Source organism: Nipponia nippon, unplaced genomic scaffold (assembly GCF_047370975.1).
Source record: "Nipponia nippon isolate SJK-2023a ecotype South Korea unplaced genomic scaffold, ASM4737097v1 scaffold_4, whole genome shotgun sequence".
Classification (NCBI taxonomy): Eukaryota; Metazoa; Chordata; class Aves; order Pelecaniformes; family Threskiornithidae; genus Nipponia; species Nipponia nippon.
The window spans coordinates 74673328-74694997 of NW_028262358.1; the positions used below are offsets into that span (position 1 = coordinate 74673328).

The 21670-nt window shown below is 42.7% G+C and overlaps 1 protein-coding gene across 5 annotated transcripts in view; it reads left to right on the forward strand.

The window, feature by feature from the left end:
- FYN (FYN proto-oncogene, Src family tyrosine kinase) overlaps positions 1 to 21670 on the forward strand; it is a 140510-nt gene that overhangs the window by 55850 nt on the left and 62990 nt on the right. For all 5 annotated transcript variants that reach the window (XM_087774425.1, XM_087774420.1, XM_087774424.1 and 2 more), the window contains exon 2: positions 4637 to 4707. The gene's annotated coding sequence lies outside the window, so the exon portion shown is untranslated. The remainder of the gene's footprint in view (positions 1 to 4636; positions 4708 to 21670) is intronic.

A 21670-nucleotide genomic window follows, 5' to 3' on the forward strand; every position in this document is an offset into this window, starting at 1 on the left:
GTGTGTTGTAAAATAAGCACGAATGATATTAGAACATATGAAAAAGGAAGGCTATTGCTCAGCAGACTAACCAACGCTTTCTCTACAAAGTGGATCCAGCTCATTTACAAGTTACACATCCTAACCCAGATATGTTCATTTGTAAACTGTTCTCTGACCTGAAAACCACCTTCTTCCCAATTTTTGCCAAGTAAAATAGCAGCCCAAGAACCAGGGATGCCCACTTCTACGTGAGGTTTGAAAAACAGCAGCAGAAGCATGTTACTAATAGAAAACTGACAGATGGTTATCATTATTTAGATTTTCTTCTGTGTTTGAGTATCATAAACTGAATTGCATCTACTAGCATTTGAAAAGTATTTAAGACCACTTATGATTTCAGCCAGTGACTTCCTCCAGCTGGATGAAGCTTGCATGAACTGCAACAACTGCAACACGTACCAGACCAGAATCCTCCGTGTAACTATTTTTATGCCTTAAATCATGTTTTTATCTGTTTCAAATGGTGGGTAAATTGTCACCGAACAATTTTTGCTTTAATGAAAAATAAGGGGGTTTTGTTTATTCTCGTCTAGGGTTGTTCAGAGTGGACTTGATCCAAAGATCCTTGAAGTTGGTGGATGTTAATGGATTTGGGAGCACAGGCTTGAAAAAATAGTAGTTACTATGTCTCCTGACAGCGATTTTTCTTTTGCCTGTGGTAATAAACTTAATTCTGATCTCAGTATGAACTGACAAAAACATATCTGGAAGCTGATAAGAATAAGCAGGGGTTGTCTCATGAAGCAGGCAATGTCACGAAATTGAACATGCAAATGACATGTCGTTATGCTACTCACCACATTCTGTTTCATGAAATACTTTTTTCTTTACAAAAAGAAAGTAAGTTTTACACAAGGCTACATAAAGACACTAATGGTGTATGTGCAACACTGGGGCGCATATGTTTTTTGGTAAAAAAATTCCAATTTGCTGAAGCTGGTGCTGCTTACAGGAAAAGTCTGTTCCTGGCAGATAATAAGCCTGATTATCTCCCAAGAGTGTTGTGTTTTTCTTTAAAGTTTCAAATCAAGTCTTTTTGAGCTTCAGAACAACTTTTCACGTCTGCCGATGTGCTAAGTATTTTACTGTGCCTTACTGTTTAGGAGGAGATGCTTGGACAGCTTTCATTTGGACACCGCTTCCATATTGGCAGTGATGTGTGTGTCACAGTTTGGGGTGACCCTGTCGTAAATGTTTTGGCCTGGGATGGGTAGCAAGTTGCAGCTACTTACGGGAAGCTGATGGTGCTTAATTCTGATACTATTCAGTTGATCTAAACTGCACTCTAAAACATCCTCATTCTGTATTTGATTTTAAATAGAAAGCAGAAGGGGAGTTCAATGTAATTTTTTTCAGAAAAGGTTTTCATTCTTAACACTTTTCCTTTGCCTGCAACTTCTCCTCTGCCTTCCCCACTCTTCCCCTGGCTGGGGTAACAAATAAACTTTTACTATACGCCATTCAGTTGGTGCCAGCAGCCTGTTGGATATTAGGGTATGCCTCTGTACACTTATAACCTAGTCTTCATAACAGAAGCATATCAAAACCTTTTACGGTAAATGCCTTCTCTTAAAGAACTATTTCTGAAAATAGACTTATCCGAAAGAAGTGCACCTTTCACTGAATAGTCAGATGGCTACCTCCAGGTTTTCATTTTTCCCAAGCACAGAAACTTGGGAAAGCAAGCTCTCTTCCATTAGTAATTCTGGTCAGACAAACCTTTTGTCACCTCTTCTATTTATTATACTAATTGCAAAAGAAGCCAAAATTGGTGTGCCTCGAAGCCTATATTAATTTATTTTGCACTTCTATGCTGTGTTCTCCAAAGTCAGCAAAGATTTTCTGAAAAGTGCTGGTCAGAATTTGGAGATAAGTAACACTCTCCAAAGCCTTCAAGAAAAAGGAATATTCTTCCTACATGCTTAGGTAGAATGAAAATCATTAAGGCTAAAACCAAGTTCGGTACAGACCCCAGACTGAATACAAAGGAAGAGTGAATAATCTTTGGTTTTCTCTGCAAGCCACGTTCAACCCTGACGCCCAATTATGCAGAAAAAAATATCCCCTTCCCTTCTCCCTCCCTGCCCCACTCTACCCCCAAGTACCTCATCTCCTTTGTAGCCAGAGAGATGGGGGACATTTTGCATCATTTTCTAAAATCAAGCAAAAAGCATCCGCTGGAAAAGTTTCAAGTTTTCTACTTGCCATCCTCAAAGTTCAAAAGATCTTGCAAGGCTAGAGACATGGTAAATTGTGTCTCTGCCTCAGATTTAACTAGACACTCCTTTACCTAGCCCTCTTGCTAGTTTTTGTCGTACATGGTCTCAGCAGAGGGCTTGGACTAGACTGCTTTAGCGTGTTTTAAGGCAGCTGCCTGCAATCCAGTACCGTAACAGTGAAGTTTTACTGTTGGTTGAAACTAGCACTGCAGCCAAATAAGTAGACCTGCCATTCCCCAAATCCTACACCTGCCTGTCCATCCTTTCCTCCCTTTTTCCCTAGTGCCAGCCCAGGCTTTATTTTTTGCAATTACTTTGCGAACTGGGCTAAAGAGTTCACCCAGTTCATTTTAATCCCGGTTGCTCCCCCAGCCCCGTTTGCTGCATAGGCATTTGTGCTGGGGCGAGGGAGGGAGCACTGCTGGGGCCGCATCCAGAAGCTCCGCACCAGTGCTGGAGGGGGGCTCAGCCCCTTTTGGCAGCGGTGCTGGCCCCTGTCTTTCAAGTATTCATGGGACTGGCAGTCTGGAGTGTACAGAGTTTCTCTTATTTGTCACTTCTCTGGGGAAATTATTAAATCAGTCTCTTGGTGTAGAAGAAAATAATGAGCTAATCCGGAGTCGAGGTGCTAGTGGATTGTTTCAGACCTGGCTCGTCTCTTAAGCTCCTAACTTTTCTGCATGCAGATGTTATCCAATTAGTTCAGAGGCAGAAGCAGAGTTTCTAGACTTGATTTTTTCTTTCCAGGCCAAATGCCTGGAAGCTAGGGAGGGAAATGGATGGCACTGGAATAATAAGCACCTTCCCTGAGTTTGAGCAAAGCAGTTAAGACCCATGTTTTTTTCAGTGTTTTCACAAATTCTGCCAAGCTGTACAAAAGGTATTAGGGGAGGAGGGGGTGTTGGGTCTTTTTCTTTATTCCTTGATATGGACAGGTTTTTTTCTCAAACGCTAAACAAAGCAAGCAAGCAGAGAAGACAATGCTTTGGTTTGTAGTTTTGTGATTAAAAATGTCTGTTCCTAAAATCTTTCACAACAACCTCTTCTGATTTGTAATGATTCTTTTTTTTTCCTTCTCTCCCTGCCCTGAACTCTCCACCCAAACTGAAGTCTCAACCTTATGAGATCAGAGGTCTGCTTGCTAATCGGGATTTAGGGCAGTGTAATTCAGTTGTCATGTTTTAAGGAAGATTTATTTGGTTGTTCCTTAATAGAAATGTTATTTTCTTAGCTACTTTTCATGTAACGATGACCAGTAAAAGTAATTTGACCTAAGAAGCCATTCCCCCTTCCTTTCCTGTGGGTGCCTACAGCATCCTTCAGGAGAGGTGCCGGTGCAAAGATCTGCTGTTTCTGCAGCTGAGGCAGATTTCCACGATCAATAATGCAGGGCTCCAAGTCATCTGTGTATAGCTGTACAGTTACTCATCCAGCAGTAATTTCACAGATGCCTCTTTCGTGGAAAATTCAGCCATGTACTTGGGGGGGAATGGGAGTTTAAAGCAGTTCAAATTCAGTCTGGCTTCGCTGGTGTGGACACCTGGGCACTGAAACGTGTGTCCTTCTCCGTTTGCTGTACAGTTACCGCTCCCAACCCTGAACACCAGCAGAATCATAGCTCCTCTGTCTTCTAGGAGTTTACAAACTAAACGTTTTAACATCATTGTTAGTCTGTGCTCCGTGAGTTGCTCTTTCAAAGATTTCGCCTCAAGGGAAAATAAGGAGTAGCTGTCATCTGAAATTTACTCAGGGTTGGCAAAATGATGGCATTTGTCACTTCTGCTCTCCATCTTCTTCAAACTGTCCCTAGTGTGTGTCGAACTGGATATTGCATTGAGTTACTTCTTCTCCCTCTTTGTTCTTCTAGAGAACGCCGAGTGATTAATATAGTCTAAAAATGTAGTGTGGCACAACCCCCTTTTTTTTCTTTGTTTAGTTTTCAAACAAGGAGGCTGTTGAGAGCCTTACATGCATCATATTTCAAAAACAGTTTGTTAAAGCAAAATCACTAAGAGATACCGGGTTGACCAATTTTTCCAGGGCTGTATCTAAAATAATTGGCACACTTGCTGTATGCTGCTGCGCGTTTCATGTTGTTGACCTCGTCTCCCTGAAGTCTGAATAGCTGTCGTGTCAGTGACAGTGATGCGTCTGAGCAGTCTGAGGGAGTCCTGCAATTATTTTAATATTTTGCATAATACCGGTGGAATTTAATAATTAGTTGTGAAGGTTCAAATCCAATTACCTCCTTCCCTAAAACAGGAAAAATGGTGGAAGTTTGGTGATAAATACTAGCACAGTGAGAAAGAAGCGTAACGTCATTTGTGGTGTTCCAGTCACTAATTTTTTCTTTCCCTTTCTCTCTTATTTTACAGGGCATGTTTTCGAGCCATTTTTGAGGAAATGTGGTGAATGTAAACTTGCTCTGTTTGGGGGGGAAATTCTGGTAAGTGGCACTGTCTTGATCAATTTTGGTTTTCAATGAGAATTTCAGAAAGATTGTTTTAGCTTTTTTCAGTTTTAATTTTTTTAGCTGATGGGAAATTCACAGACATAGTTGATTATATCTGGTTTTCTTCCTCTGGTATGGAGACTTGCAGTATGAGAAGCATTGACAGAAAACAGCATGCTGGGCCTCAAGGTGAGGAATGTAGTTTCATTTGCTCCAGTGGCATCTGCTTATTGTGTTTGTAGCTGTTATATTCTGCTGAAAAGTGGTTGAGCTAAAACCTAGAGTAGAAGAAACACAAAGGCCTAATTTAAAAACAAGGGGAACAAAAAAGCATGCTAGTGGTATAAAAAATCAGGAGCAAAAATAAAGTAGAGGGAGCACATACCTCCCAAAGTGGTGGGGGTGTCCAGTCACTCTGAAATCTTTCCATCCATTCCCAGAACATCTGACCGGCATACTTGCCACATGGAGCTAGGATGATTTGCTTATGCCTGAGAGATAAGGAGGTAGTTAATACTCCTGTGTGCTATACCAGTTTTCCTATTCCTCCTTTCTATCCCACGTGACAAGCCTTGATGCTTCTCTGGCTGTTCTGTATGCAACACTTCCAGAGGCACCAGCTTCCTACTTCTGGTCCTACAGGCACTATGGGAATATGGCATGTCATGGGCGATGTGTCTGTGCAGCTGAGCTGTGCTGCTGTGAGGAGAAGGAGGCAGAGAAGAACGGGAGGTAATTAGTGACATGCCCCAACTGGAGGGAAGTAATCCTGAGAAAACTCTTCCAACCTGCAAAAAAGCAGCAGATCTGGAGCACTTTGTAGGCTCATCTTGCTTTTCCCTCTAGGAGACTGTCAGTATATACAGTTCTGGCTGATGCCAATCGATCACCGTCACCCTTGGGGAAAAAATGCCAGGAGAAGATTGTGTCCCTTCTTTCCGTTGGCCAAGCAGGGTATTGGACTGGTATTTTTTCTTCAGCCAGCATGTGCAGATTGCAGATGGAAACTGGCTTATTCTCCACTGGCAGAAGACTTCAGAGTTGGATAGCCTGCAGGGTAGAAAACTGAAAATCAAAGACTGGCTCTGTGAGAACACTTGTTCTGTTCTGCCATTAAAAAAAAACAGATGTTGTTACATCATACAGAAAGATCTGGATTAGCTAGCAGATGTTTAAATGTAGGTCGTTTAGCCTTCTGCAGAATGTATAGTCTTAAAGATAAGAAAAGATAAGATAACCAAGATCAGAATTTTATAAAGAAGTTGGCCAAACGCACGAAAAGTCCTGTACAGCAGGTACCTAGGTAAATTCTGCTGTAGCTCGTTCTTTTAAGCAATTTTTTCTCTACAGTTTGGCTTTCCTTACAATTGGGCATGTTGTAAGCTTGCACCTATATCCATATACTGGGAAATACAAACAACAATTATTTAACTAGAATTTAGTTGTAAGGCCAAAGATGAGCTACAGACCAGCAGCATGAGCTCATTAGTCCATGAGATTTTGTGCTGACTTCTGTTACTGCAAAAGAGGATAGGATCTATATCTAGTTTTCTTTTTGGTGGTAGTAACAATAGTTTGATCCTAAAGGTTGTCCGGTGTCCTTGCAGACTGGCTGATCTCTGTGTGGGGTGTGAAAAAGCTATGGTGCTCACAGGTCAAGGAGTAGAGTCATAATTCAGAAATAGTGATGCCGTGTAACACAAAGGAAAAAAAGTTTATCTGCAGGCCTGGTCATCCAATTGTTGTGCTTTAATTTCCCTTCAAAGATGCATCAGATAGAGACCAGCCTAGTCTCCATGGCTGGCCTTAATAAAAGAGCATAGTTCAAGAGCAGCAAAAGGAAAGGGTCAGTGTTTCTTAGAATCACAGAATAATTTTGGTTGGAAGAAATTGCCAGATGTCATCTTATCCAAACCCGCACTTGAAACAAGTTCTATTAGGTCAGGTTGCTCAGGGCCTTGATTTTCAAAATTGAACTAGATGCCAAGGCTGGAAACTCTACAGCCTCTCTGGGCACCTGCTCCCATGTCTGACCATCCTCAGAGTGAAAAAGTGCTTCCTTGTTGCTTCTTGTTGTTGCTGCTCACTGACAATCAATGCGGACTTTGCATCTTCTCTGCCTGTGAGACAGGAGTCTTGGAGAAGACTCCAAAATCAGGAAAGATATTTCTTGTGGCTCCAAGTAAATGTGGTATCACACAGATGCAGTAAACTTGTTAAGGGGGGGTGGGGGGGGAACCACAATCTGGTTCACAGAGGTTCTACTTGGGCAATGTTTCTCAACCTATAGTTCGTGTTCAGACTTGGAGAGCATGGCTGCTTGACTTGGTTGAGTCTCAAAACTTGGGAGAAGGTTAGCTGACAAACTGACGCTCCTGAAAACTACCTATTTTCCTGATTTGCTTAGAGATATAAGCCAATGAAAAGAGACACTTCTCACTGCTGGAATGTGAACATCCTGGAATTTCTTCAAGCCCGTCTGGAGCTGGGTTTGTACCACTTCATGCTCCAGGACTTTGCCCTAGAATTTAATATTGTTTTCCTGCAGCCATTACAATACGTAAACAGACTCTGCACACTTTGCTTGTTTTCACAGCTGTTCCTTCCCCCCTTCCCACTTCAAACTGCAAAATCTTATTTTGAGGTAGAATAATCAGGAACCTTGAGTTTCTCATCTGTAAGGATCTCTGAAATATCTGACCCCACTGTAGGTTTGCTTATGGCATTCCAAATTCCCAGAGAGTTTAGAAATAATTACAAAACATATATGACAAGGAAACAGTTTTGCCCAGTCTCTGTCCCTAACCCACTGAATCCAAGAAGGACTGGACATCAAGAGAACGTTTTGAATTTATCTTGACGTAGCAGCTGAGCTCAGAGGCTCAGCGGTTATTTATTCATCTTGTATCAAAGTCCTAGAAAAGGTCATGCAGCCTCCAGATCAAAAATTCCTAGTGGTTTTAGGAGCTGATTAGAGAAATATACTTGAATGCTGGGAGGGAAATCTTGGCTCAATTTAAAACTCCCTCAGCTAAGCTGATGATATCTTTCTGAGCAGAGTGAGAAGAGACCTCTTTTGAGGAGATTTCTGTAAAGCGGCTTTGTGGATGTCAGAGCAGATACTTGCGTGGCACTACAGGTTTGACCTGTCTTGCGTTGAGCACAGCGTTCGGCAGCCAGTCATGGAATGGCCATCCCTCCACATCAAATACGTACATGACTGCAAGGAGTCCCAAGAAGCATGGCTGATGTAGGATAGAAAACCTTGGGGTGAACTGCGGCTTATTTTTTTCTCTAGTCAGACTGCTCTTTGCCAGCCCAGAATCCCCTTGAAACTCTTGCCTTTCACAAGAGCTTTTGATGTTTCCAAGCATGACTTATGCTGTAGTATGGTGTTCTGTCCCTGTCTATCTAGACCCTGTAGTTGGTTACAGCCATCAAGATCAGAGGAGGATCAAGCTGTGAAGTGAATAGAGGGGCTGCTGTATTGAAAACCTGACCCGCATCTTCCTGCACCAGGTGTGCTGCTGTGTGCTCATCCTTTTCCTATAGATTTCCTCTTCCCAGGAAAGCTGTGAATGCTTCAAACACAGGCTTTGAAGCTGAATGTATACCTTGAGGCCTGGAAGTCCACTGCTCTTTTCACTCTGAATTTAGGCAGGGGTACCTCCCCAAGTTCGGGGCTTTTTGTTGTTTCAGCTGAAATCTGAGATGCTGTGCTCCTATCTGCACACTTCTCTGTGGATTAGAAACAACTGCACATCTTAAACAATGGTTTCAGTTATTCCTAGTTGCTCAGCTATATCGTGGAAAATTTGGATTTCAGCTGCTAAGACACTTGTCTGGTGTTTTGGTTTAGTTTTTGTTCTCATTAAGGACAGTCGCATTTCTTCTATCTTTATTTTAAACAAATAAAAATTTAGGAGGCAGTGCCTGCTTTGATTTTTAGAAATTATATAAAAACAGATTTTCAGTATCTTTATGCATATTAAATTTGCCTTTAGAAAGACTGTGATGCTCTGTGCATTCCTGGGTGTCCAATTTGTATGATACAATTATTTACATCCTTGATGTCTACCAAAAATTTCTCTTGTTGATTCTTCTTCTTATGTCAGGTTTCTGACATAAAGTATTATAGAGCAACTACACATGATCTGCAAAAAGCGTGGAATATGCGCTCTCACTGCTAAAATTATCCGCTGTAACTTTTGCTTTATTACCTGTATTCTGCCATGCCCACAAGAGGCTTTCCCAGAATCATTAGCTGCTCTCTGTAATTACGGCTGACCTGATGCATTTTGGTCCTATTTCTAGTAGCTTTTCATTTTCCAGAGTCATTAATTTGGGCAGTGATGCACCTCATCGTGTGCTTCTGTTGCGTATCTTCATTATCTCTTCCTATGGGCTGAAGATCATCATGCGTCCTTAGGAAGGAAAGTGTGCAGAAATGCTTGAGCATTTTAAAATATCTTGGGTTTACCAAGATTTGCTATGCTATGCTCATAATTCCTTCAATTTTAGTCTGTTTTTTTTTCTTCCAGTCTAGTCTGTGCGAAAGATGTGCATGTTGGTGCTGCTGGGTGTTGTAAACGTTAAATCTGGTCCATAAGATTTCTAAGGAATGGGGCTCATTCCCTGCCCAGAACTGCATGTCTCCAGTCCAAACCAGGTTGGATTTAGTCTGCTCTCTTAAGAGACGTGAAGCATTGTTATATTTGTGTTCAATTTATTAAATCGGATAACCTACACAGGGAGGTTATGTTCCAGTCTCCTGCAGAAGAGATCTTTGTGTCTCAGTCTGTCATTTTCCCAAGTGTTTTCCTACATCTCACTGGTAATCCCTTTAGTTTAGATTTTATTTTCCCTTTTTTTTTTCTCCCCTGAAGTTGAGGTGATCCAATTGTTGGAATTGCTCAGCAAAAGAGAGCTGGCCTGTGGGCCATCCATCTGGATGTCCCTCTTGCTGTATCCACCGGAGAAGAAATAGGGAAGGACGGTTAAGACAGGAGATGAAGCAGAGCACTACATGAAGCTGTACCTCCCAGCTTTCTTAGCTGGCTCAATGGCAGAGATATTTGCAGTGGATCATGATGTTACAGCAGCTTGAAGATCCATGATAGGATTTTGCAAGTGGTAAATTGGTTGTTTTTTTTAAATCTAGGTAACAAGCCCTCCAAGTGCTCTGTTGAAAGAAAACCGTTAAATTTGAAAATTCAGACGTTGCTTTAGGGAGTGTTACATCAACTTTGCTCTTTTCTATATGTGCATCAGGGTATTTTTATCACTGTGCAGCTGATACAAAAACTCCTGTTCCTTCACACTGGCATGTTCTCATACCTTCTGTTCCCCTTCCTTCCCTCTAGAGGACTGAATAAAAACTTGTATGTGATACACTGCAGGGGCCACTACCATCCAACCCATTATGAGTTCAGATTTAGATACAGAACAGCCTTGCACCTCATTTCTCACCCAGCTCTGATTATTTAATATTAAAGCGTAAGTGCAGCTTGGAGCAGGCAGGTCCCACCCAGCTGGCAGCGGGATCCTGGGACATTATAGGTGGGATCTCCGGGGAATTTAGTTGCTAGGAAGCATCACCTCCTTAGTGAGCTCATGCGAATGGAGATTTACTTTTTCAGAGGTTAGTAATTTAGTCATGTTTGGGAGTTTTCTGCAGAGATCAAAATACAAAGATTTTGCCTTGACACCTTGCAAGTTTATGGTCCAAATCACAAAACCTCTGGAGCTGTTCAAGGAGTGACAAGAAGCTTTTAACATGAACAAATCACTCGTTTCCCATGCTTTGTTTCAGAATTAGCTTGAAAAAGTTTGGCTGAAGTCATGCCAAAAATCCAAAACAGCAACAAAGCAAGGAAAAAAAAATCTCCCAGCAAACATCCAGCATGGAGAATATTGCCAAACTTGGAACTGTTTGTGCCAAGTTTATAATCAGGCAGCCACAGGGTCTTAGTAGGTAATGCTCTCAACCCACAGCTAATGAGCCCTGCAGCGCAGGGAGTGGGGAACACCGCAGAGAGGGGCAGGGCTCTTACCTGGTGCCGGGTTTGCACAATGCGCTGTGTGTAAGACACGAATCATACCTGAGATTAAAAGGAATAGAGAGCATGATTTCTGGGCATCAGATAAGGCTGTTTCTGTGGATAAGACTCCTACTAAATGAATACGTGTTGTAGTGATAAATACAGCTATAGGTAGAGTTTAAGGTGTGTGGACGGATGTAGATTTCCTGACCTGAGCGTGCTGTATTTTGTAGTACAGCCATGGTGCTGCTTTACTTCTAGAGAGTTTCTTTGACTAAATACAGTGGGAAGGGGGCGGGTAATGTAATTCTCTCGACATTAATTCTGCCTCATCAATACTTCATGGATTTAATAGATTTTAGAGCTACAATCATTTGGGAGATTATTTTATCAGCCGAGCACAGCAGAGGTTGCTGAAACTAAATGGAGGACAGAATGATGTATGTGTGTGATATAGGATGCTGCAGTATCAAGAAGATTTAATTATTATGGGATTTGTTTAGGAGATTTCTCTGTGCCTTTTGCGAAACTTTATGTTGGGCACTAAATACTTTGCATATAGACAAATTATCTCTTCAATAAGAGTTTGGTATGGATCTCTAGGCACAAGCGTGTTTCCACCTCATAGCATAAGCACACTGCTCTAGTTCTTCATCTCTCATTATGTCTCCCTCTCGCTTAAATGCTCATCTGGCACGAACATAATGAAACTGCGTATAAAGGAGCATGAAGAAGAGGAGAGATCTCATTGCAGATTACCAAAGCTGAATATTTTTGGACATTGAGTTATTTATATTAATCAGTTTGCTAAGCTCAAAGATAAAAGAAAGCCTGGGAAGCAATCCAGAGAAACCAAGAAGAGAAACTAAAGAAGATAGTGTGAAGATCATGCATTAGTGCATGTTTTGAGAATGCCTGCAGTGCTGCGTCACAACACCCATTTCAAAATAAAAATGAAGATGGGTGGATCTTGAAGGCCAGTGCTCAGTGGGTGGGGGAGATTCCTCCATCACCTGAGGTGGAAAGGTCTGTCCGGGAGCACTCCGCATCATCCTGCAGCAGCCCTGCTAGCAACAGTGAGCAGCGTTCATGGGCTCCAAGGGGTCCCACACAGCCTCCGCTGGTCTGGGAGAGCCAGCTCTTCCCAAGACAAATTATCAGGGAAATCACTGATGGCGATTTTTAGAAAATATCCAGTGATCTTAAATTCATGAGAAGTTGATGTTCATGCTGTAGGTATCACCCTGAAAACCTCAGTGCTAACAGAGGTTTAGACAGCTTTATAATAAATAGTGTTTTGTCCTTGTGACCTTTATACCTATTCTCCACCCACCTATAGGAGTATATCTAATATAGCAAGTCATATTGCTCCTATTGTTTTTAGGGAAGAGGAAATAATAAAAGATTCAACTGTGTAAATGTCATTCCTGCCCAGCCCATTTAGTATTACAAGACAGGGAGAAGCCTGCTTTGAAATTTTCCCTCTTGCAAAAGCTTGAAAAGCCTTGAAGAGTGTGTGTATCCTTGATCACGGCGAGCAACAGCAGCAGTGAGAAATATGCAATCTACTAGCTCAGTCTGCTAGGGTTTTGAATGCTGTGCTAAGTGCTGAGAATCCTGCCTTTCTAGTCTTACAAGGTGGTATCTAATCCTGTAACAACCTTTCAGACCATATTGATTTACTGACATAAGTTTTGCTTTTTTTTATCAAACTGCATTTCTTACCTTGTATTTTCTTTTGTGCAAAAATCATGATAATTGAAGCAAGTGACTTGCCCTGGTTTCAGCTGGGATAGAGTTAATTTTCTTCCTAGTAGCTGGTATAGTGCTGTGTTTTGGATTTAGGATGACAATAATGTTTTAGTTGTTGCTAAGTAGAGCTTACTCAAAGTCAAGGACTTTTCAGCTTCCCATGCTCTGCCCGGTGCACAAGAAGCTGGGAGGGAGCACAGCCAGGACAGCTGACCCAAACTGGCCAAGGGGCTATGCCATACCGCACGGCATCATGCCCAGTACGTAACCTGGGGGGAGCTGGCTGGGGGGCAGCTATCACTGCTCGGGGACGGGCTGGGCATCGGTCAGCGGGTGGTGAGCAATTTTATAGTGTATCACTTGCTGTGATGGATTCTGAGTCTAGTTAGCTGTTACTGGACTGAATCATCAGTTTAGGAAAGTCCTCATTTTGCTGTGGTATTTGTTGTTGTGTATGACACTTAGGAGTTGTTGTCCATTTCTCCCCCTCTGCTAATTCTGCAATTTTAGGGCATTAATCTCTCTCTGCATGCCACTTACTATCAAACATAATCCCCTTTTCCCCCCCATTTCTTTCCATTTATATCCTTTGGTGAGAAATATTTAGGCAACTACTTGTCTTTATTCTTGTAAGGCAGAGACTGATGAAAGATCCATTACATGAAATTCTGCTCTATCTATAGAGCAGGATATCTCCAAATACATCTGTAGACATATAGAAAACATAGAGACTGACAGCTGATAGATGCTGTAGACTTCTCATTATTTTCTACCATGGTGATTATGGCAAATGTGTCAAAACACAGAGAAAAAGATTTGTGTATGAGTGAAGTGGCGTATTTTTTGGCTGGGAAGACTATGCAACATCCACAGTCTTATTTTTAAGATATCCTCTATGACCATTGTGGTATCTGCTATATGCCTTTGCAGGAGCCCAAGGTCATTCCATTTGCTTTTTTAAATGTTTTGCTCTTGAGTTTTGCCCTCTAACTGACTGTAATTACACAGGGAGGCTTAGTTTGAGTCTAACCACCAGCTTTCCTATATGTCATTAGATGTCGTTGGGGGATTAGAATGCACAGTTGTAAATGACAGTATATATCTTCATTTTCTTTTTTGGATTAGACTGGTTATAAACCAAGAGTTTCAGATGAGGGGGAGAGAGCACTATTCAAAGCTGACAAAGCAGAAGAAAAGCTTGTGTTGAATCAAGGGGCTGCTTGCAGCAGCCTTTTGCTCACCCCGAGGAAGGAAGAGCATGCCGAAGACGCAAGCTGCATTGCTAGCGTAAAGCAGAATTCTTGCATGTTGATACTAAAGTATTCATCATTTCTGTGTTAGTGCAGCATGTGCCTTCCACGTGTGTGTCATCCTCTGCATGTGGTGTAGATGTTATCCAGAAACAGTTATTTGGAGAAACTTGTCTGGTCATGCGTGTGGAATATGCCATTGACTATTATCAACAATAGCGAATCTTGCACGTAACTGTGGCTCCTGTCTTGCTCTGAGCAGTTTCACGTGGCTCATGCTCAGTAAAAGATGTAGCACCCTTTGTCTAATCTCTCTTGCAGCAGCGTGCAAAAGGGCTGTGTGTAGCCTAGTACACAGAAAGCAGCCCACCTTGAAGACATTTTAGAAGGTGGATGTTGGGCAGAGCTCTGAGAAAGGAGCTGTCTCCAGGCAGAGAGACCAAAGCACTCAAGCTGCTTGCTGTGCACAGCTGGGGGTCTTGGGAAGAGCTCACACTCAGATCGATTTTTGTTACTTTGCTTTTCCCATCCAGTTTAAGTCCCTAAACTTGCATCTGCTTTTACCCATGCTTTTATGCATGTGTGATTTGGGTGAATGTATGTGAGACCTGAGTTTTAAATTTTGTGGGAAACACAGATTTGTTACTCCAGTGTTGCAAGACCCCTTTTACAGCACCTTTAAGTTTCCAGAAATCAAAAGAAAATTATGTTTTTCCTTTAAGGCATATATTTGAGACATCATCGAAAGTCACATGTATTGCAGGGGACTTCTAATTGCTGTATTAAATATTTCTGTTGCTTACCATCAAAAGTTTCTATTGCTGTATTAAATATTTCCCTGGTTGTACTTCTCATTAAAGAAAAAAAAAAACTAAGCCATGACTTTTAACTACCTCTTCTTCTCTAAGAAAACTCTTCCTCAGTACTATTAGAGACCAGTACCATTCCAGGCCACCATCCTGCTGCAGCAGGAGCTGTAAGAGTGCTGCTGTGTAGAGAATTTGTATGCCAAATTATTGCTGCTTCTTCACTTCCATTGTAACCAGCAATTCTCATGGTATTTTTTTCCCAGAATATAACCCTGTTAGAATCTGCCTGTGGATATAGCCAATGTTTTGCTATCTTCTTTTTTTTTTTTTTGGATCTTTTACATCTGGGCTAAATTCCAAGAGCTTTAAGGTGTATCTCTAGGCTCTTCTGGGTTGGAGATGCTTTTACTTGTCACCCAGACAAGAACATTCCTTATTTAAAGCAAGAAAATTGGGGGGAGGGGAATAAAAAGATATATATATATATTTATATATGCTTATAAAATATATATATGTGTGTATACATATACACACACACATCTTTTCAGTTCCATGGTGGAGGAGGAAGACACCCTAGGCACAGCTGGCAATTAGTTATATAGTTTCTTCAGGTTGATGACCAGCTCTGGTAGAAATCTGTTCTTTGACAGACAGTTCTCTAATGATATTGGACACGGAGAGCAGCAAATTTAATATGCTCTGCAAGTCAGAGTTGGTTGAAGCACCAGAAAACTGTGAAAGTCTGAGAGAAATCCCCTCGGAGCTTGCTTTGTCTGCTCACAACTTGCCCTTTCTTGTATTTAACCAGTTTGAATCCAGGTCACCCGTCCTAGGCTCATCTATGTCAGTGGAGTGTGAAGGGAGCTTTTTTTTTTTTCTCCTTTCTTCCCCCCCCTCCTTTTTTAAACCCAGAACACATGAGCAAAATAGCAGGCGGTATGCAAGTTGAAATCATGGCAGTCCACGCAATGTGTCAAAGTAGCTGTTGGTAACGGTGTTGGCAGAAATCTGTTCTTGGTCAGTGTGGCAAGACATAAACTAGCAAGGGACTCACCAAAGGTACTTCTATGGTTATTTGGCAGGTAATGCTCTACGTTCACTGTATTAACGAGCTTGACTGTAGCTTAACATGTCCAGCAGTCTCCAATTATCCATCATCCTTCTGATGTTGTGTACTGTTTTCCTGCAAGGGTCTGGAAACATCTAAGCGATCCCAATCCATTTGTTAAATGTTTCGTTAGATGTTGCTCATCTTATGATTAAACAAAAGCTTGAAAAATAGGATTCTTCAATGGAGTCCAGTTAAATCTTTTGCAAAGGCTGTTAAAGTGGCAGATACACCTTGCAACTAGCAGCGACTGACGGTGCAGATTATTTAAATCTGTATGACATCATCAGTGGATAATTTACAAACCCCATTTATTATGTAAATATATTCAGTAACCAGTAGAAGGCTTATGTATGTGAGAAATCATACTTTTGTGCTCTGTAAGTCATCTCACCTGCATTATGTTTGTTCTGGGTGGAAAACAGTGTCTGACTGTGACTTGGAGCCTCTCCAGGGAGCTCATCCTCAAATTGCCACCACTGTGATTTACAGGAACAGCCTCGTGAAGCTTCTTGAACCTTTTGGAGCTTCCTGATTATTTGTGGTCTTTCCAGGTCTAATGTAATTTTAGCTACTTCTTAGCAATTAGATTAGGCACAGACAATTTCCTTGTAAAATTGCCTGAGCAGGTCCTTTGGTAAACGGTAATAACCTTGTTGTGGCTCAGCGGGGTTTGGCAGAATAATTAAACTGGACTGTAGCGCCACAAATAGGTACGCAGTTAAACTCCACAGATCTGCTCAGGTGCTTGGTTAAGTTTCTATACACATAGGCTCTGCTGTGGCCATACATGTCTTCTATTTATGGTTTCTGCTGCAGTCTATGCATTGTTCGCTCTGGAAAATCATGATTTTAATTGATTGATAAAGCACTTGTATCTCTTATCCCACGAATGTGCCAACATCAGATGGATTCACTTGATTTGTGCCATGTCTTTCTTAGGTATTTATTTTAAAGCTATTTTAGTCCCTGAACATTCAGAGGTTTTAAGACAGGGAAGAGAGCACAGTTAAAGATTTCGCACAAATCAGGCGTCACCTTTGTGAGGATCTTTCCAAATAAGCCTGAGAATTGCACAAAACTGACAATTACTTTTTCATGCAGGGACGATACACGATATTGATTTTGTGCTGCATGACACATCCTGCTAGGTCTTTGTGCAGAGCAAACCGCGCTAACTTCCTGCCCCTTCCCCTGACAACCTCGTCGCTTTCTGACCGCCAGTGTCTGGTGCCCCTGCAGCTATCCCCATAAACACAAATGCACCTTTCAACATCATTTCTCTAGCATTTTTCTCTTCACTTTGGAGAGCGCAGAGAAAGCAGAGCGTCCCTGTCCACACACAGACATACCCTTACATTTCCAACCAACAGTCTGATTGCTGCAAAATACCCATGGGTAATTAGTACTGTGTATGTTGCTAATCGATTTAAAATTAAATGCCACTGGCACTGGCAAAAGGTCATATTAGGTTTTGTTATGGCTTTGAGAAAACTCCTGTTTTAGTGAAGGCTGTCTCTGAGAATGGATATTGTTTCTTTGTGCACTGCCCGCAACAAAAGAGGAGCCGGGGTGCAGTTTTCACAAAGGGTGCTGTGAATTTTATTATCATGTTTTCATATAGATCATGGGGTTTCTATGTTGATTTTAAGAAGCAGTCTGTCAATGTAAGGAGGCGGGTGTATCTTCTTAAGCACAGCAAAAGGGGCTGGTGTGCTAGTGGTCTTGTGGGTGAGAGAGGAACCTCATCTCCAGCTTCCTAGTCCACCATCCTCATCATTAGACGATTCTGCCTCCTAGGCAGACAGGTTACTTCATATTTTCATTCATTAATGATTTATCAGACAGCTCCTCCCCTAAAGGCTCATCTCCTCTGTTATATTCACAGCCCACATGCAACCAGCAACGTGCAGCTGCCAGCTGGCACGCTGGCGTTAAGAGTGCAAGCTGCTAGCCCTTTCCACATCTCCTGCTGCCCTCCCCCCCCCTCCCTGCCCAGCTGCTCGGCTCACCTGCCCACTCCTCGGTGTCTTAGATTGCACCAAAGCCATCAAATCTCCATGTGTCCCGTTCTCCTATCCCATCTCTCTAATAGGTTTGCTTAATGTGCTTTTACTAATTATATTTTTAAAAAAAAAAAAAGAGAGATGAGGTGACCCCACTTGTAATGCATCAGCACTTGTGGTTTTGTTATGGAAATAGTGACCTCTTTCAAAGCACAGCACATTTTGGTGTGAAGCTATGCTCGGTGGTGACTTACATTTTATTTCCAGGTAGAATTAGTAGAGAAGAAGGAGCACTGGGGAGAAAATGAGCCAGCTTTGTCTATGAGCAGGAAGGTGTGGGTTGGCTTCAATTCCAGGTTTCGCTATCAGGTGCTTGGCACAACAGCTCTTTTGAAATCCTTCTCCAGTTGTCTGTGTGAGAGAGTGATTTTTATCACACCTCTAAAGATTAACTCTATTCTTGTTCTCTGTTCTGCTCCCAGAAATCAGGCATGCTCTGAGGTCTGGGAAAGGGAGTCCAAATGAAATCTCATGATGAAAGGGGAAAAATCCAGAACTGTTTACCACTCTCCAACTTGTCCACTGCAGGCGGGTTGTGACTGAGTACAAGGGCTATAGGACAGGAGGAGAAAAGTATAAGCTAGGAGAAAACGAATAAATGAAACTCCCTTGAGTCATTTATACATGAAAGTATAACTCGAGTGCTTAATCTACTCTTGGCAAGTGGTGACTGATAACTAATTTTCTCTTTTCCCTCTCCCACATCCTCCCAGCGTCTTCAGAAAGGGCATGTGACAGGAATAACAAATCTCACTATTTTAGCAGGCTACAATGGAAATTATGGATTAAAAGTGCTATGGATGCCTCAGCAGAGAGAAACTGGCTGTTCCTAGGATGCCTAAAAGAAATTTTCACTCGCGTTTTTTTTGAGAACTTCCTTAATTATTCAGGCCCCTCCACGTACCCCTTTGGCACAACACTTTTAAGTAAACCAGTGTTAAAGACATCAGGCTCCGATCAAGCAGCCTTGGTGCTCCTACCACATGAGGACAGCCAGAGCCTGACGCTGAGTGAGCTAAGGCTTTGGGCGAAGTCTGGATCTAAATCCAAACTGGATTATCTTTACTCTAAGTCTCCAAGCTGGAACTTTGCACTGCTGTTTTAAGAAGAGAGCTAGAAGAAGAAGGGGAGTTCAGGCTGACACACATAATGGTGTTGCTGTTCTGTTGTATGCCGCAAGACTAATCAATTTGGATGCCTTTGGCCTTGGAGGGGAGAGAGGTGGGTGAGAACAGTAGGACCTTGTGTGCTTGGGACAGCCAGGTGTCTGGAAAACCAGCATCAGCTCTGAGGGAGTAGAAACTCTTGCTGCTCCTCCATGGCCTCCCTATTGCAGCCAGAGCAGGCTTCAGGGCTCCCACGGGGCTGAGTGGGAGGCCATGGCAGGGCTGTGCTCACACAGGCCAAGAAAAGAGGTCATTGTACGGTGACTCAAGTCAGAACAGGGGGAAAACCAAGAAGAAACAAGAAGTAACTTATTTCAAGGATTAGTTTGTGAGCAGAACAGGGACTTGGGTCGTGAGTCTTGCAGGTCCCCAGACCAAGGACACAGCCCATCAGTTGCTGCAAGACTGCTGCATCCCAGAACCATGGATGATGATGGCAGCTGAGCTGGAGACAGCCTTTCCATGCATTGGCAGGTGTTTCAAAACTTCTTCCAGCTCTCTTGGTAAAACCTGTCCTCTGGCATGTGACCATCAGCAGAACTAAGGGCTTGTTTGCCATGGGAGGTTGCCATCAGTAAAGCCAAATGTAAATTTACACCACCTGACTGCCTCATAACAGCTCCCTGTATATGGAGTACGTTACCTCGTGCATAGTGTGCCTTAAACGTGCAAGAAGTTGCTGTGGCATAAAGAGTGTGCACTGAATTTCCATCTAGTGCTAACTGCCTGTGGTAAACCATTGTTTACCAAGCAGTTGTTTGGTTTTTCTTGCATCCCATCTGTTAGCTTTACCACTTGGATTAGAGCACAGGTTCTAAAAAAGCAGGAATTTGAACCACGTTGTTTCCCTGCAAAACATGTACCGTGCTTTTGTTACATTACTGAATTGCTGCATTTGTCTCTAGTTTCTAAAAGGAGGGAGAGAAGGACGTTAGGAAGTGCAGCAGGTCTACATATGACCTGGAAGAATCACAGATCTCTGGGGTTAGAAAGGGCCTCTGGAGATCGCCTAGGCCAACCCCCTGCCCAAACAATGGTCAACTTAAAGTTGGTATCTCAGAGTCATGTCCAGTTGGGTTTTGAGTATCTCCAGCAATGGAGACTCCACAGCCTCTCTGGGCAGCCTTTGCTGGTGTTCAACACCCTCAGAGTAAAAAAAGGGTTTTTTTCTTACGTTTAAATGACATCTCCTGTATTTTAATTTGTGCCTGTTGCCTGTCACTGGGTACCCCTCAGAGGTCTTGCCTCATTTTCTTTGCTGCCTCCCATGAGGTATTTATACACATTAATAAGATTCTCCTGAGCCCTCTCTTCTCCAGGCTGAAGAGTCCCAGCTCTCTCAGCCTTTCCTCATAGGAGAGGTGCTCCAAACCCTTAACCATCTTTGTGACCCTTTGCTGGATCCACTTGAATAAGTCCATGTCTATTCTGTACTGGGGAGCCCCAAATTTTCAGGGATCCCCAAATTGAATCCAGCACTCCAGACGTGTCTTACCAGTGCTGAGTAAAGGGGAAGGATCATCTTCTTCAACCTGCTAGAAGTGCTGTTTCTAATGCAGGCCAGGATGCTGATGGCCGCCTTTGCCATAAGGGAGCATTGCTGGCTTATGTTCAACTTAGTGTCCACTGGGACACCCAGTTTTTCTCCTGCAGAGCTGCTTTATAGCTGGTCAGACACTCAGCAGGTACCTCCCAGCACGGGGTTATTCCTCCCCAAGCACAGGACTTTGCATTTGCCTTCGGTGAACTTCATGAGGTTCGTGTTGGCTCATTTCTCCAGCCTGTCAAGGCACATGTGAATGGCAGCAGAACGATCTGGGGTATCAACCACTCCTCCCAAACCTTCTGAGGATGCACTCTCTGCCATCATGTAAATCATTAATGAAGACGTTAAAAAGTATTGGCCCCAGTATTGACTTCTGGGGTACACCACTAATGCCCCATTCAGCAGTAGGCCCACATTTTCCATAGTCGTCTTTTCACTGCTGATATACCTGTGGAAACCCTTCTTGCTGCTTTTGACAGCCCTCACTGGATTCAACTCCAGGTGGACTGTGGCTTTCCTAACCCTATCTGACCCTGCTTCCATCTCTTGTACACTTCCATTTCATGTTTGAGTTTAGTCAGGAGCTCCTTGTTCACCCATGTGGACCTCCTGCTGCCTGTGCTTGACTCCCTGCATATTTAGATGGAGCGTTCTGGAGCTTGCAGGAGGTGATCCTTAAAAATCAGCCAGCTTTCCTGGACCCCTTTTTGCTCCAGGGCTGTATCCCACAGGATTCTCTAAGAGGCCAAAGTCTGCTCTTTGGGGATGTTGTGACCGGGCTTTTTGGAAAGCCCATGCTGCCCCTGACCTGCACATGGCCTGATTCTTGTTTGTAAGTGTAAGGTCCAGCACAGCATTTCCCATTGTCGGCTCAGTCACCTCTGTTAGGAAGTTACCATCAATGCACTTCAGGAACCTCCTGGATTGATTGAACCCTGCTAATTCAGGTTGGCATTTTCAGCCTTTTCTCGTCTTTAACGTATCCGTGGCTGCTGTTTCTTTGTGCAAACTATTTGGTCATTTTACATCATTAAACTTTTGAACCCCGTCCTGAAATTATGTCATGTGGAAAGCGGTTCGCAAAAGAAGGCTAAGTGAGGCTGGTACCAAAATGAAACATGTAACCCACCTAAAGTGTTGGGTTTTATTTCCTCCCCTTTTCTCACGCTTAAATGTAAAATAAGCATTATACTGTAGGAACCAGGCAAAGGCTAATTTG